Source organism: Heterocephalus glaber, unplaced genomic scaffold, assembly GCF_053883595.1.
Source record: "Heterocephalus glaber isolate CG9 unplaced genomic scaffold, H.glaber_assembly_v1.0 deba00001531, whole genome shotgun sequence".
Lineage (NCBI taxonomy): Eukaryota > Metazoa > Chordata > Mammalia > Rodentia > Bathyergidae > Heterocephalus > Heterocephalus glaber.
The window spans coordinates 8,725,027-8,740,042 of record NW_028258329.1 but is presented as its reverse complement, the minus strand read 5'-3'; the positions used below and the strand labels follow the sequence as shown (position 1 = coordinate 8,740,042).

Below are 15,016 nucleotides of genomic sequence, written 5' to 3'. Positions count from 1 at the left end.
AGTTTGTATTTTTCTTTTACCAAGTTCAGTTCAGAGCTTGTTACTTGATGACACCCTCTCTGATTGCTCTGAAGAGAGAACAGCCTTCAGCAAGCATGCCATCTTCTAGATCACCACTGATCATTGTGATATTATTTTTACATTTGGATTCCTAGTTGCCTTTGTGTCAGAATGTTATTGTTTACTCAATGTTTGGTCAAAAGTTATATTTAAGACTTTTGTGGCAGTAAGACCTCAAATTAATGATTTTATATTATTTGGGGAATAGTTCCATGGAATCTCTTTTCTGTTTGGCCACATTCGTCCAGAGTACAGCATGTGGTACGGACTTTTTTCTAATATGGAGACCGGGGACAAACTCAGGTTGAGGGAGGCGTAGACTCCATTAGACTCTCACTCTTTCACGCTTAGACATAGTAGATTTTGTCCATTTGGTGTATGTACTTAGGACATGGCTGATAAATAACAGATCATTATTTTCTTATGAATTTTTGTGAATTGAATTGCTATTTTGCTGGGAACCAGGACCAGCAAGTTTCTCACGGCACCGTTATGGAATGAGACTCAACAGTGCTACTTTTATCAGTATGGCGTTTGTCTCCAAAGCCACTTTTGGAGTCAACAGCTCCATGAGCTTCTGAATGCCTGCATGCCAAATCTTTACTTTTTGCACTTTTTTGCATTTACTATAATTTATTGAACCGGCTGTAAGAAGAGTCCAGGAAAACTGTGTTTAGCTATGACCATGACTAACTTCTTAGAAGAGTTCAACCCAGAACTTCACTGGATCAGTCCCTTAATTGCTTGAACTCCGTGTCAAGAGACTCAACCTTCCCCTCAGAGACTGAATTGGGAGCAACTTGTTAAGACTTGGTGTGACATTCTTTACAATAATGGTATTTCTTTGGGGAAGACGGTAAAGCTATAACCAAATCAGTTATTTGGGAAGTTAAGCTGCTGGGTAAAGGAAGTAAAGGCAGCACACATGAGCTTAGTTTGTGATCTGAGAAATGCTAAGCCGTTTTCAAACTGCTTCATGATGCCTGCAATACACCCCTACTTTGAATAAGTGAAACCCAGAGCAGCTACAAGATAGCATTTCTTGCTAAATTGCATCCTAGTGTATCCTAGCAATAAATACCTATTACCAGAGGCGATCCATGTGTGCCTATTTCTTAGAACCTTACAGAGCCTAGTAGTATATCTTGCATTTCCTACAGAGAATTATCCCCAAACATCTCTGTGTTTGTTTGTACGAAATGAAGTTTCCGTTCTAACTACAAATGAGTCTGCATTGTTCAGGTTGTATACCTAACTTATGGTTCCCTGACTCTTGTTTTTGACAGGGTTTTTTTGTTTAACTTAATAGAAAATCCAATTATCATGTAAATATAAATATAGTATAATCCCTATTAACAAGTAAGCATAGCAATGAACTGGTGGAGTTTCTGGAGTTAAAGAAACTTGTGATTTATGATGCCTCGTATATATGATTGATAAAGAAAGTTCAGAGAAATGCTTTTAACCGTTTCCCCCAACAAAATGTTTTCACTTTCAGATCATCTAATTTATGCATGCCATTGAAGAAAAGTTGTTTTGGGAGGGAATGAATCACAAATTCATTTTCCTTCTTTTTCAAATTTATTAAAGACAAGTAGCTACAAACGTCATTATTTCAAATGACTCCCTTTAAAATGTTCCCAGCAGATGTTCGTATAGAGAAAATGCTGGATCTTTCTTGGCAGGCACAGAAGTGACATTTCTTGAGGGTTCTAGTTGAAAAATTTGTCTTTAGCATCATGGCTTTAAACAGCTGCATAAACAAAATAATTTTTATTATTACATGGTCAAAAGCAAAGCACATACACCCTTAATCTTTAATGCACTCTTCAGAGGAATGACACACAAAAAAGATGGTCATTATTGTCCTACCGTGGGAATTCTCTCTGTGACCTTTGAACTCTGGAATCACCATACTGTCTCTTTAAATTTTAATAACTTACTTGAGTAATAAGGAAAAGATAGCAATCATGAATTGAAAATTCTGTTCTCCTCCCAAATTACTGATTTTCTGTAATTTTCCCTCTATGCATTGTCATTAAAAAGGCCCAATACCAAATGGAAATTGTTAAAACTGTTAAATGCAATAAAAAAAGTAAGACTACTTGAGGGATACTCATGTCATATTTACTTATAATATCTAGGGTGGATTGCCTCTTTCTTTTCCTGTTCTCTCTTTCTTTCTCTCTCTCTTTCTTTCTCTCTCTTTCTTTCATTCTTTCCTTCCTTTCCTTCTTTCTTTCTTTCTTTCTCTCTCTCTCTTTCTCTCTTTCTTTCTTTCTTCCTCCTTTCTTTTTTGCAAATTTGAATTGCTTTCTTCACTGGTCATGAACTCAAATACTTTCTATTTCTCAAACCTGAGCTCAGTTTATTTGCATGCCATTTATTAAAAAACAAGCACAAATTTTAAAACTCAAATTAACTAGTTGCTTCTTACAAAATAATGTTTTTAAACAAAAATCCCGAATCTTAGCAAAGTACATTTCTTTGTTTTTCTATTCAGTGTTATTCTTGCTATAGGCAATGTGAAAGTATCTCTTTATATTTTCTCCCTTCTCTATTATTATTACTTCCTGATTTTCTCTAGGACAAGTTTTCTGGTCTGACATTTAACTTGTGTAGCAATTTGTGGCTTTGCACTTTGCTGGAGAACTCTTAGCTACATTTTAAGATGATCAAGTGAGATCCAAAGTCTCTTTATTGACTTACTAACCATTATGCTTTAAAAGTAAAGGCTACATTAATTCTGGTGACCAGGAGTGAGACGACCAGAAAGTTTACAGCAACTCATAAACTGGTAGTACAGTCTCATTGTGAGAAATATTTTACTGCATTATTTAATTCTATTTTTGACTTTCAGAGGGAAAGAAAGAAAATGCCTCTTTCACTATAATATTAATAATAAAGATTTGTACTTTCTTTAGAAACTATGTATATATGTTTTATTATAAGTTAAAGGAAAATCACTGAAATAAATTTGGAAAACGGAAACAAGGAAAAGAAGAAAGAGGAAATTTTCTTCCTTAACAATCAGAGGTAATTAATCATTTAACATGCTTTCTTCTAGGCTTTTCATGGCATATATACAATACATGCATAACTGAGATTATGCAGTTTATTTCAAATCATTAAGCAAAATCTATGTCAGAAAACGTTCCTTAAAAACCTTCATTTTATTTGCTTTATGAAACCTATTATACATTTGTATGTAAATTACAAATTAAATTTTTCTTTCATAAGGGTGACATTATAATAAACATTCTTTATGTAAACTTTGTAAGCATGCTTCTTGTCTCTAGAAGGCAAAATTATAGAAATAGAATCACTATATCAAAATGCACATACATTCTGTCTTTTGACTTGTTGACTATAGTTTGAAAACTTTTTTCCAAGATATTATTGATAATTTGCATTTCCACTTATAAACAACAACACAATTCATCACAATGAAATCTGGCAAGAAATATTGAATAGTTTTGTATATTATTTTCCATTTGTTATGCAAAAATAATATTGTACTGGTTTTTACTTGACTTCTCCTTAATTCCTGTTAGGTAGGAAATATACCTATTGAACAATTATTTATTGAAGATTTACAGTCCATTATTTGTGAATTTTTTGTTATTGTCTTTTTGATGTTTAGCTAGAATGTTGAACATCTTGTTTATTGTTTTTTGGCAATTTTTAAATGTAAGTCATATTAACACTGTCTCTTATTTCCTAGCAATATGTGTCTCATTAGCTTCTTTTCTTGGAGTTATATAAAATATAAAATTTAAATGGTAATATCTAGTTATATTTTCCACTAGTTTTATGTCTTAGTATTTCCTTCTTTATCTAGAGATTAAATAATATAATTGCTTAGAATTTAGTGGAAGACTTATTTCACATATGGGTATAATAAAAATATTTAACTTACATTTGAAAAAATATTAAGATGATTTTTTGTGATAGTTCACCTTTCCATGTATTTAAAATGCTTTCAATATCAGATGGAGAGAGAGACAGACAGACATCTACTTGAAGATTATAAATGTTCTTCTTTTAACATTTTAATGATTCCAAGGATAAACTCTGTGGTACTTTCCTGATGTAATTATTGATTTAATTATTTTAGTTCCAAATTTTACAACATTGTAAAATAAGTATCCTCCTATTATGGTACTTTTTGATGTATCTTTCCTATCTTTATTTATTCTTCTACATCAACTTCATAAGGACTTCTGAAGTTTTGGAGCATTTCATTTGAAATGGCATTAAACATAAATTAACTAAAAGAATTTTTGTCTTTTCCAATTATTATTTCACTTCTATGAATAAAATAAACTGACCGTGCATCTATACACATGAACACATATATGCACTTATATGTGCAGGTGCTCACACATGTATTAGATACATATATGATGTCAAAGTTCCTTTTATTTTTCCGTATAGGGTTCTATGGTATAATCATGTTTACATTTATTTCTACCTAGGTTATTTCTAAGTATTTCATGTGTTTTGGACTGCTGTGTAATCTTGATTTTTTTCCTTTTTAGTAAAGTTTGATAACTTACAGGACAGTTATTGACTTTTTTGTTCTTATCATCTCTCCTGTCACTTTGTCACATATTATTAGTTCTTGATGCTACAGTTGCTCTCCGTGGAGTTGCTAGATACATAACCAAATTATTTTCAAATAATATGGTGCTTCTTCTCTTGCTATCTTATAAGTATTTCCATTTAATGAATTGTGACATTGGCGAGAAGTTACAAAAATGTACAAATAATAAATAGTAGGTCTTATAGTCATATTTCTGACCGTAATGGAAGCTTTTGAAGATTCTCTCCATTTAAGTACATAGCATTGCCTGATATTTTATATTTTATGTTAAGAAGGTAATTTTTGTTTTTGCTGTTTTGGTTTGTGTTATTTGCTGTGTTAGGCATCAACCCAGGGCCTTGTTTATGGAAGGCAAACGAGCCCTATGCCACTGACCTGTGCCACCAACCTGACATTTTTGAGTGTGAGATTTTGAATAAAAGTCATGCTTTATTACATATTAATTTTTCCTGCTTTTTAATTTTTTATAAATTAGTAATGAATTTTGATTTTAGCTCCTATTAAGTTTCTCATTGGTTTTGTTTCTTTTTTACAAATGTATGTGTTTGTAATATGATATCTCTTACTGATTCTTAATGTCCACACAGTTTGGGAGACCAGAATGATCATTTTATGATATTGGTATCACTTAATGGCTCTGTTGTTTAATGAATCCGTGTAAACATTATCTCTCTGCCAGTTGTTAGTTTTATAATTCTGTATTGATTAATCTTGCTAAGTTTGATTCTGTCTTTGGTACAAATAATCAACTTACAGGTGGCTGTATGGATAATATGAGGCAATGAATTTCTAATCCATAGTCTGCCATATAATGAGAACACAATAAATAATGTAAGAATGATAGTAGCAATAGTAGTAGAATTAGCATCATTCTTAGAATTATTGTGGCTACTTTTTTATCAGATGCAAGAATCCATTGTGTGTGTGTGTGAGTGTGTGTGTGAGTGTGTGCTGTCAAGTTTTAATAACAAATTTGTGCTAGCTTCAGAAACTAGATTAATGGATTTTGAATTTTTCCATATCAGGTCAATAAAATTCATGTGATATGGAAATTAGCCATTCCACAAAAAACTAAAATAACTCTCTGAGAGAATTCCATGGTCCTAGGGCATGTTTTAGGTAAAAATTATAAAATATGTCTTTATAAATTTTATACTGATTGATTTTTTTCGGGTTATTCCATACCTTCTAAACCAATGATTAACTTTCTCAAAGATTCTGCAGTACAGTTTTTTTCATTACTATTCTTTATTTGGGCTTTTACTCTTTTTAAATTTTCTAGTTTTGTTAGTCCATGTTTGCAGTACATAATTGTTGCCCCTTTGTGGGATGTTGGTGCATGTGCATAATATATATCAATTCCTTTTTCATCCCCTTCCCCTTTCCTCCCTCTTCCCTATTTCCATGTCTTGCTCTTCTAACCTTTTGCAAAAGATTGAGCTTCCTAGTTCATATGTACTTTTAGTTTTATCTCTTTGATCAACTCTATCTTTTGAAAATGCTTTTATTTATTGATCAGGGGCTTATATTTGTATACTTTGATTATATTTGCCTTTCTCTTTAGTTTCTTCCTATACCTTGGTTTGTTTTCTTTAAAGTTTTCATAATTTCTAATACTCTTTTTGATTGAAGAATCAAAACACATGTTGCTGTACTTTACCAGTGAGTATGGCTGTGGTCGGATCCCATAATTTTATTTTGCCAAATTCTGCTGGCTGTGCAGCTGTTTATCTTCTTGAGGACAATTTTTAAGACAAAATCACTGGGCTCCTAAGGAACACAGCATCAAAGCCCGCCGTGGGAAGATTATTCCTTACCCTTTTGACATCCACAGGAGCCACGGATGACACTCTCAGGTAGTTTATTTTGTAAGCAGAGTATCCATGGACTCATGGATTAAACACACAGGATTTTGATTTTCCTCTGTTTTGTCCACATCTCTTCTTACTCAGAACTTTCTACCTTTTCTGGTAGGTCTTGGAGCTACAGGACAAAATGATCCTCAGCTTTGGATCTTAGTCAGGTCATAGTCTAAGAGAAGAAACATAAAAGGCATTACTTTGGTATGGCATTCATCCTTACCACATGTATGAGTTTCCAGTTGCTGCTATAACAAATTATCACAATTTTAGTGGTTTAAAATGATACAAATTTTATATCTGAATATTTTGGAGGTCAGAATTCTAAAATGATGCTTATGGGGTCACATGGAGGTTGTGGCTGCATTCCTTCCCCAAGGCTCTCAGGGACAATCTGTTCCCTGTCTTTCCCAGCTTCTACAGGCTGTGCTCAGGCATTAACTCTGCCCCCATTCATCTCCAAATCCAGCAGTGCTGGTCAGATGTTTCCATGATGTCCTTTCTCTCATTCTAACTCTTCCTCTTCTCTTTAATCTTTTAAGGATTCACTGATTATAGTAGACCCACCCAGAAAGTCTAAGATAATCTCCTTATTTTGATAAGAGTTGATAAACAATCTTAACTCTATCTGCCACCTTAATTCCCATAGCCATGTAACATGGCATATTCATAGATTCCAAAGATCAGGACACAGACTTCATGGAGAAGTTGGGAGAGGAGGATCTTATTCTGCCTGTCTACTACACATAGGTAGAGGGGACACTGGCTATAAGAAAGAACACATATAAGAATTGTGTATAAAATAAGTTTTAAAAAATCAGAAATTCATTAGGTATATAAGGCACCCAAGAGCATTTCAAACCGAGGGAACTGCATGTGCAAAGAAATGCAGAAATGAATACATCACGTCTGGGTAATTTGACTTAGTAGTAAATGGTGTCACACCTCTGAAATAGCACTGCTGTGGTTGCTAGGGTTTCCAGGAGTCTGATTGTGAACTCACAGGTTTATCACTGGCAATGCTTTGGGTCTTCAGTTTCATTCCATTCCCCTGATTCCCTCCAGATGGGAAGTTTGCAGTTAGTGTTACAAGAGAATGGGTCCTTGGATCTCACATGTTACAAAACAGGTCATACAGGAAAAGGTTAGCAATTGCATTTAGGCACAGACCTTTGAGAGGGACTGTCAACCCCACACTGGCTCCAGTGTGTACATTCTTGTCATAGGTGCACACTTGGCAACGGTAGTGATGACAGAAAATAACAAAAGGAAGACACAAAGGTGGAAATAAAAGAAAATACACACATACACAGGAATGCATACAGTTCCTCAGTAAAAACAAGCAAATTAAAAAATACATAATGCGCTCAAAGATTTTTCAAATCTAGATGACACTATGAACTCAAAAGTGTGCATAATCTTAAACTTGATATGAGACACTGTAATACCCTTTAATTTTCACTAATTGCTTGAGATATTTTCAGGGTCTAATTTTTTTATTTTTAACAAAGTTCTTATAAAGTTTAATTGTATCTAATATGTACAACATATTTGTTGGGTCTCATTTCCCCCATTTTGTACTTGCAGGATGTGTATGTGTGTGTAAGAGATTTGTGGTCTCAGAATCACGAAATAGCTAGAGTATTTAATCAGCTCAACATATAAGATTACGTGCTTTCTAGTTTACCTTGACAGCTTGTTGAAAAAGCACCTTTTCAATTCTTAATAGATATGCATGCTTCACCCCTTTCTTCAGCGACGGTGGTATTAAAATCCAAATTTGCCCCCTTCTGTATTATTTTCTTCTTTGAAAAAAAATCTGACTTTGCCTCAACAATCTATCTATTTGCCTTCCTTTTCCTAGTCCCAATCCTCACTTTCCTTTTCTAGTTATAGACAACAGGAATGGATGCAAGGACTGACATTCTTACCAATAAGGGAATGGACATGTGCAAACCCACAAAGAGCCTAGCAGTATCTAATATTTCTTTATCTCACGCAACAGAGCTTTCTCTTGCCATTGACTTCTTTGGCCTTCTGTGGTTGACAAAGACTCACTGTTCATTTCAGGGAAGCTATTTCAGAAGATCTCCTCAAAGATGGGGGTCTTCTCAATCCAGGTGTCAGTCTCAGAGGGTGGACAAACTTCCTTCATGCAGCAGTGCCATGCAAAAAACTGACACGCCTTCCTGGGAAGAGGGGAGAGCACATCCATGGGAACCACTGTGCCTTGTAGAGGTGCAAAGTTCTGGCAAAGTGGAAAAATGGGGGAGGATGACATTGAAAAAAATGTATTTTTTTCTTCCCTGCCAATCATTTTGCCCTGACATTTCTCATTCACTCTATCAATGGCATTAATTGTTTCTGGAGCATGACAAATGCCAGCTGGACAAAGAAGTCATTTCTCAGCTTGCATTGCAAAGTGGCATTTTTTTCTGTTTGTAAGTCCATGGTCTTAAAAGCCTAGCTTTGTTGAACAAATAAAAGATTTCTAAATTTCAAAAACTTCTTTTTACATATCCTTAGCAAAGCTTGGGCTCTGATTACAGAGGTTTACTGTAAGCCATTGAAGCTTAAGGAAAGTCCCAGTGAGCAAGGCAGGAAAGCTGGCCAGGATCTGGAGGAAGTTAAAGTAATTCAGATGTGGTTAGGGCATAGATGGTAGATTAGGGTGGCAGAGGACTCTGCAGGAGTAATGCATTCTCTCTTTCTGCATGATCATTTCCTATCTCGTGACTTTAAATGACATCTACTTATAAGGGGTACACAACTTTGTATCTCCAGCCCAGTACCTCCCATAAAATCCAAACTCAGGTATATAATTGCCTACTTGACATCTTGAGTGAGATATTCCATTGGCATCTTCAAGTTATCTAAATTGATTTTTCATTTCTGTATAAGATCCTTTCTGGCACAGCCAAAAGGGACACCAGCATCCCCAGATGTTTAAGTCTCAAACTAGAGATCCTTTCTTTGCTCCTCTTTTTCATTGTTTTCTCATGTCCAACCCATTACCAGCTCTTGAGTTCATCATTGCAAATAAAACATTCCTTAATATGACCCTAAACTAGGACTGGGAGAGCAAAATGGGTTAAAGAGGTCACTGTCTCAGGCCTCAACTATATGTAGAGGATGAAGGAGAGAGAGAGGAGTTGAAAGCACGTGTGGTCTAGGTGGATGTAAGAACTCACACAGTGAATGCAACTACTGAAATTCTTAGTTGCCTTGAAGAATCTGAATGGCAAACAGAGATAGACATTTACCAGGAATTCAGATAGCCATGCCCAAGCCTCTGGTGTAGGTTGGAGCTAAAAATGGAGATATTTACAGCTCTTTACAGCTTACATAATACAAGTAGATTTCAACCCAGATCCCCACACCTAGGAATACCCGGAAAAGATTCCCGAGCCTACTCCCCTAGTGGTTCTCATTTATCAGGTCAGATGAGGTGACCAGAAATCTCTACACAGCTGGAGAAAACTCTGTGGAACTCTAATGTGCACGTAGGTTTGGAAGCCACTGGTTTGAACCGCCTAGGGGACAGTGTATAGACAAGAGTAAATGGCTACACTGATCATTACAGGGCATGGTATTAAGGAACAAGCCTGATGTAAGAGGAGCTTGTGAAGGAGACTAATGGAATGGGGAGACAGACTGTGGAGCAGCCACAGAAAGAGATCCCAGAGAATGGGCCTCTCCCTCCCCTTTTGTGCCACGATTCACTGCTACACTATCATTCTCTCTGTATTATTGTCTCAAAGCTACAAATGCTCATTTTCTATAGACTACTTCTCTATAGACTATTTTTTATAGTATTCTATTGAGTGGGAAAAAAGCTTTTTATTAAAAGCAGTAATTTGTTACTGCTCTAAATGATCTTTTATAGTTCCTAAAACACGGTGTCTGCTTGATAAGGCAGCCCTGAGAGTGAATTATTAGGCTCCGGGAAGTCCTTTTCCAATGAACAAAGACATAAAACACAATGTCCCTAAGTCTGCTAATGCAAAGTAGCTGGCGTGTATTTGCTAATTAATATGCTGCCATTAGCACCTTTCACCTATTTTTTGTTTCTTTGGAAGATTTCTTCTTGGAAAAAAAAATAAATTACCTGCAAAAAATGTTTTGAGACTGAAAACAAATCAGATACCTTTGTGTAGGCAGAATTCACACAATACTTTGCTGAGACATCTTTGCTTGTCTCTGGCAAGGTGATGTTTGTTGAATGAACCCCAGGCTAATGTTTCTGGCAGAATGGTTGTACATAAATGATGAAGTATTTTAATTTTACTTTTTCCTACTTTCTTGGGCTCTGCCTGGACCTTGTCACTCATGTCATCTGAAATAGAGGAAATCAAGGCATTGTGCTTAAATCCTTAGCTACCTCAACAACTGCATTTGCACACACCTAGGTGAGGGTGTCCTGGCATTGCTCTGCCCTTCCTGTTAAAGACACCCAAGAGAGAGATCCTGAAGGGCCATGAAAGCCTCCAATATGTTGTCATTGAGAAGCAATTAGGAATTTCACAGCTAACAGTGGTGCATCTAATTACTGAATTATTAAACAGAATTCTTCTGTCTAAAAAGCAACATCCTGTCACTCAAAAAGATAAATTCAAGTGAGAAGCAGATGTACAATTGGGTCATCTTGCTCACTTCTGCAGATAAATTTGAAAGATTCAAACTCGAGCAGCAAGAAAACTTAATTGTGTCTGCTAACTGCTGTAAGCTTAACTGGAAATATTAAACCAAAAGTGTTTTCAGTCACTACAGTATTTGCTGGGGACAAAATGCTGTTTTTTGCATTTTTGTCTCAGCAAAATTATTTTTGAACTTAGATTTATTCTCTTCTGAGTTAGTCACCCATACAGAAATCATATTTTAGAGATTTCAGTAGGGGAAATAAGGGTGACACAGCTCAGACTAGAGGCCAAGAATGACTAAAATGACTACCTTATGATACAGGCACCTTTGCACTTGAACAATTTTTTTTCTTGTAGCTTTGGAGCCAGAGTTCCAAAGTCTCTAAGCTTTTCTTTTCTTTTTTTTTTTTTTCCATCTCCTTCCTAGAAAGAAGGCCAATAGCAAGGATATTTCCAGCTTTGTCTTTATGTCCACAAAAGACATTTTCATTTGAGCATGGTAACAGTAAAGTAGTAAATCAAAATTATTGAATTTTCAATATTGGCCAGGTCCTACATATAAAAGCTTTACCTTTTTTATTTTGTTCCAGAACATCTCTATGAGTTAGATAGAGCTCTAGTTTCATTTCAGAGAGGGAAACAATGAGCTGCAGATATGTTAAGGGGTTTACAGGCACAAAATAGCATGGCTAGAAAACAGATGAGCCACTATTTAAAGTAAGAAATGTACTCATCCTGTGAATATACAGAGTTGGCCTTTGATTTAACATGGTTCAACTTATATTTTGATTTTATGATTTTGACCACAGTATGCATTCAATGGAAACTGTAATTTGAGTGCTTAGTTTTGTTTTTTACCTAGGCTAGCAGTGTGTTGTATAACACTCTTTGGTGATGCTGATGGGTTCCCAGTCAGCCACATGGTCTCCAAGGAAGTTGCAAATACTTTGTGTTTTGTTGCTAAGCTAGGATATTTGGTAGCCTACATGTTTGCAATCCTTTTTCTACTCACAATATTTTCAATGTATGCTTTATTTATCAGAATGTAACCCCATCGCAAGCCTATATATATATATGGTCATTTTTAATGCCTAATATGGTATCTAGCCCATGTTTGCCCAACCCTGAGGAAAATATCACAATTCTAAAGAAATAACATCCTAACATCCTATGGTCCTATAGTCAAGATATTTGCAATCAAAAAGCAATGGTCCAAATTGAGCTAATAAAAACTTATGCTGTTTTCTGATATAACTAAACAAAATCATATAACGACATTCTGAAGATAACTTGAAGGCCAGAAGACTACAAACATGTGAAAAATGTTAACATCACATTTTTTGTCTTATTAGAAACAGCCTAAATAATTACATCAGTCAAATTACTGGTGGCTTTTGGCCCTTGTCCAGAATTAAAGGTCATAACCCAACATACCAGGACTCTGCATGGCACAAGTGATTGACAGGAGGGGGAAGCGGATTGATACCTTTCGCATGGGAATCTCAGCTTGTTTCAAGTGTAGGCAAAACATGTATCTGGATTCTGTGAGAAAAGTTAATTGTCGGCTGATCTAAATTCTTTGTTTGCAAAATTCTTTAACTGTGATTTGTGTTTGTGTGTGTGTGTTGTGTGTGTGAAGAGAGAGAGACAGAGATAGAGCCAGAAAGAGATAGCACAATAAATACAGGTTACTCACTGTGGGTTAAAATTGTCATTGGGTATGTCTTTGCTTTCTCTTTATAGTAGTACCTGTTAGGTATATTGACTGTTGGATATGCCTTTGATTTCTGTGCATCACAATGTCTATTGTTGGATAGTTTGATTCAAGGCAGAAAGAAAGTTGTTTCTCAAATGGATTTATTTTTTAATCCCTATATTGAGAATTACTAACTTTGGGGCTGTTATCTGCCGTCTACCCACGAAGAACAAAGAAGATACCATTTATGATGCACTGCAGCCTCTCCAAAGTCCATAATCATGGCTACAGGAATTCCAGGTTGATCCCCACCTTCATGCTTTGGATCTGTTGGTGCTCCAGTGACTCAGTGCACAGTTCATAAGAAAAGGGCCTATCTTATGCAGTCTATTTTCATTCATGGGAGGATGATACATCTCCCAGCTTCAATTACATGAAACTTGAAAACATTTAAGGTCACAAATGAAACTAAAAGCCCATTTGTCAGCAGGGTCCATTTTGTTTCCAGATATGGTGTGGTATGACTGACATTTGGAAAGTATTTTACTGTAAGGCAGAAGTTATCAACCTCCGCTGCACACTGTGGTGCTGATAAACACCTGTGATACTTGGGTGGAGCCCAGGCAACAGTACTGTGTACAGCTTCCAGGTGACCTCAAAATTCAGCCAGCACTGAGCACTGTTATGCATCATAATCCTTTAGCTTCACAGATTCATGATGTGCATTTTTGATGTTCTCCATTGTGATTAGATTCTTTTCTTTTGATGTTGGGGATCAAACCCAGGGCCTAACATGCAAGGAAAGAGTTTTACCACTGAGCTGGACTACAGGCCTTTAGATCTTTTGTGGAAAAGTAAAAATTATATTGCTATACTTGCTATGAAAGACTGAAGAATTTAAATTTAAGTGGACAAATACAACATGGATCCATTTCTATTTTCAGTCTCTTTTGAATACAAAAAAAAAGCTGCAATCATATTCATACCTATACTTTGTAGTTTATTTTTAAATATATGTGCTCATAGTATATGAGAGAAAACTTTTTGAGGAGATCATTAGAGTAGGAGATATTGGGTCTTTGGATTCAGTTATTCAATAAACATTTCTGTGGATTTTACTTCCCCAGCAATTAGGCACCAAAAAGTTTTCAAATCATCAAAGAATTCATGATCAGTACAAAAACCAGTTGTGAGAATATGTAGCTATAATAGTATGAGATCCACTAAACAAACTGTTAAGTTCTGTGAGGTCTTATTGGTATGGAAGGTGGATAGGAGGAGCCCATGTGTCAGGAGTAAGATATACCTTCTAAACCAGGACAGTGGAAGTTTCTTGACAAATAAAATTTAGATTGGTTTTGAGATTGGAAAGTGGGCTGAAATGGTTAGATCACTGAGGTTTCATGCCTCTAGCTGAAAAGTGTGAAATACAGGCTTTCCTTCTCAGTGGCTCACAAGAAGAAAGGATGAAACAGTGTTTATTTATTTTTCAATTTTCAAGTAAAGAGTGAAAAACTCAATAAAACAGTAATTATCTATATCTATATCTTTTCCTTTAAAAAATAATACAGCTAACACTTTTTTCAATCATGATTCTTTAAAGCATGGTTCTATAATTTTATGGCCATGTAACAATATGTATTATAGTTACATTATGTTGAATTATTATGTTACCCAAAGGTCAGCAGTCTCACATGACCAGTGCTAATATAGTAGTCATTAAATCATAAAGGCAAAGTGGAAACAATTGCTTTCATAACTTTATATTTAATTGCATGCACAGTTTTTTTGTTTTGAAGAGAAAGTTTAAGGTAAAATGTGTGATTAATTCTCATGCCATCTCAGAATGCCAGATGAAGTGGTTTCGGCAATTTTCGGGAGAACAGAGCACACATATGTTTAGGTCGTAGTAACAAAGTATTCCTGACCTGCATTGGTTACTTTTCTTGAAATTGCCAAAATGGCTCCTCAATGCATTCCAGGACGGACACCTCACCCAGTGAAGTCCTCTCCATTTCTACAAAGATCTGACATACAGATGGACTCTGCATTCTCTGTGGTTTTTTTGCAGCAGAAAACCCTATCCTTTTCAGCTATGTTACTACAAAGACCCGTGGAATTATTCAGGAGTCTTTCCTGGGAGTCCAGATGTGGA

General features: G+C 35.5%; 1 long non-coding RNA gene across 2 annotated transcripts; it reads right to left on the bottom strand.

The window, feature by feature from the left end:
• Positions 1-1,644: 1,644 nt before the first annotated feature.
• Positions 1,645-8,772, bottom strand: LOC147824857 (uncharacterized). 2 transcript variants are annotated; one of them, XR_015441620.1, is made up of 3 exons: positions 8,213-8,772; positions 6,484-6,697; positions 1,645-1,813 (listed from the first exon to the last, which is right to left on the bottom strand). It is a non-coding gene; the product is annotated as an uncharacterized LOC147824857 (long non-coding RNA). The 2 variants fall into 2 exon arrangements; XR_015441619.1 differs by having other exon boundaries at positions 8,584-8,772.
• Between the last annotated feature and the right edge of the window lie 6,244 nt (positions 8,773-15,016).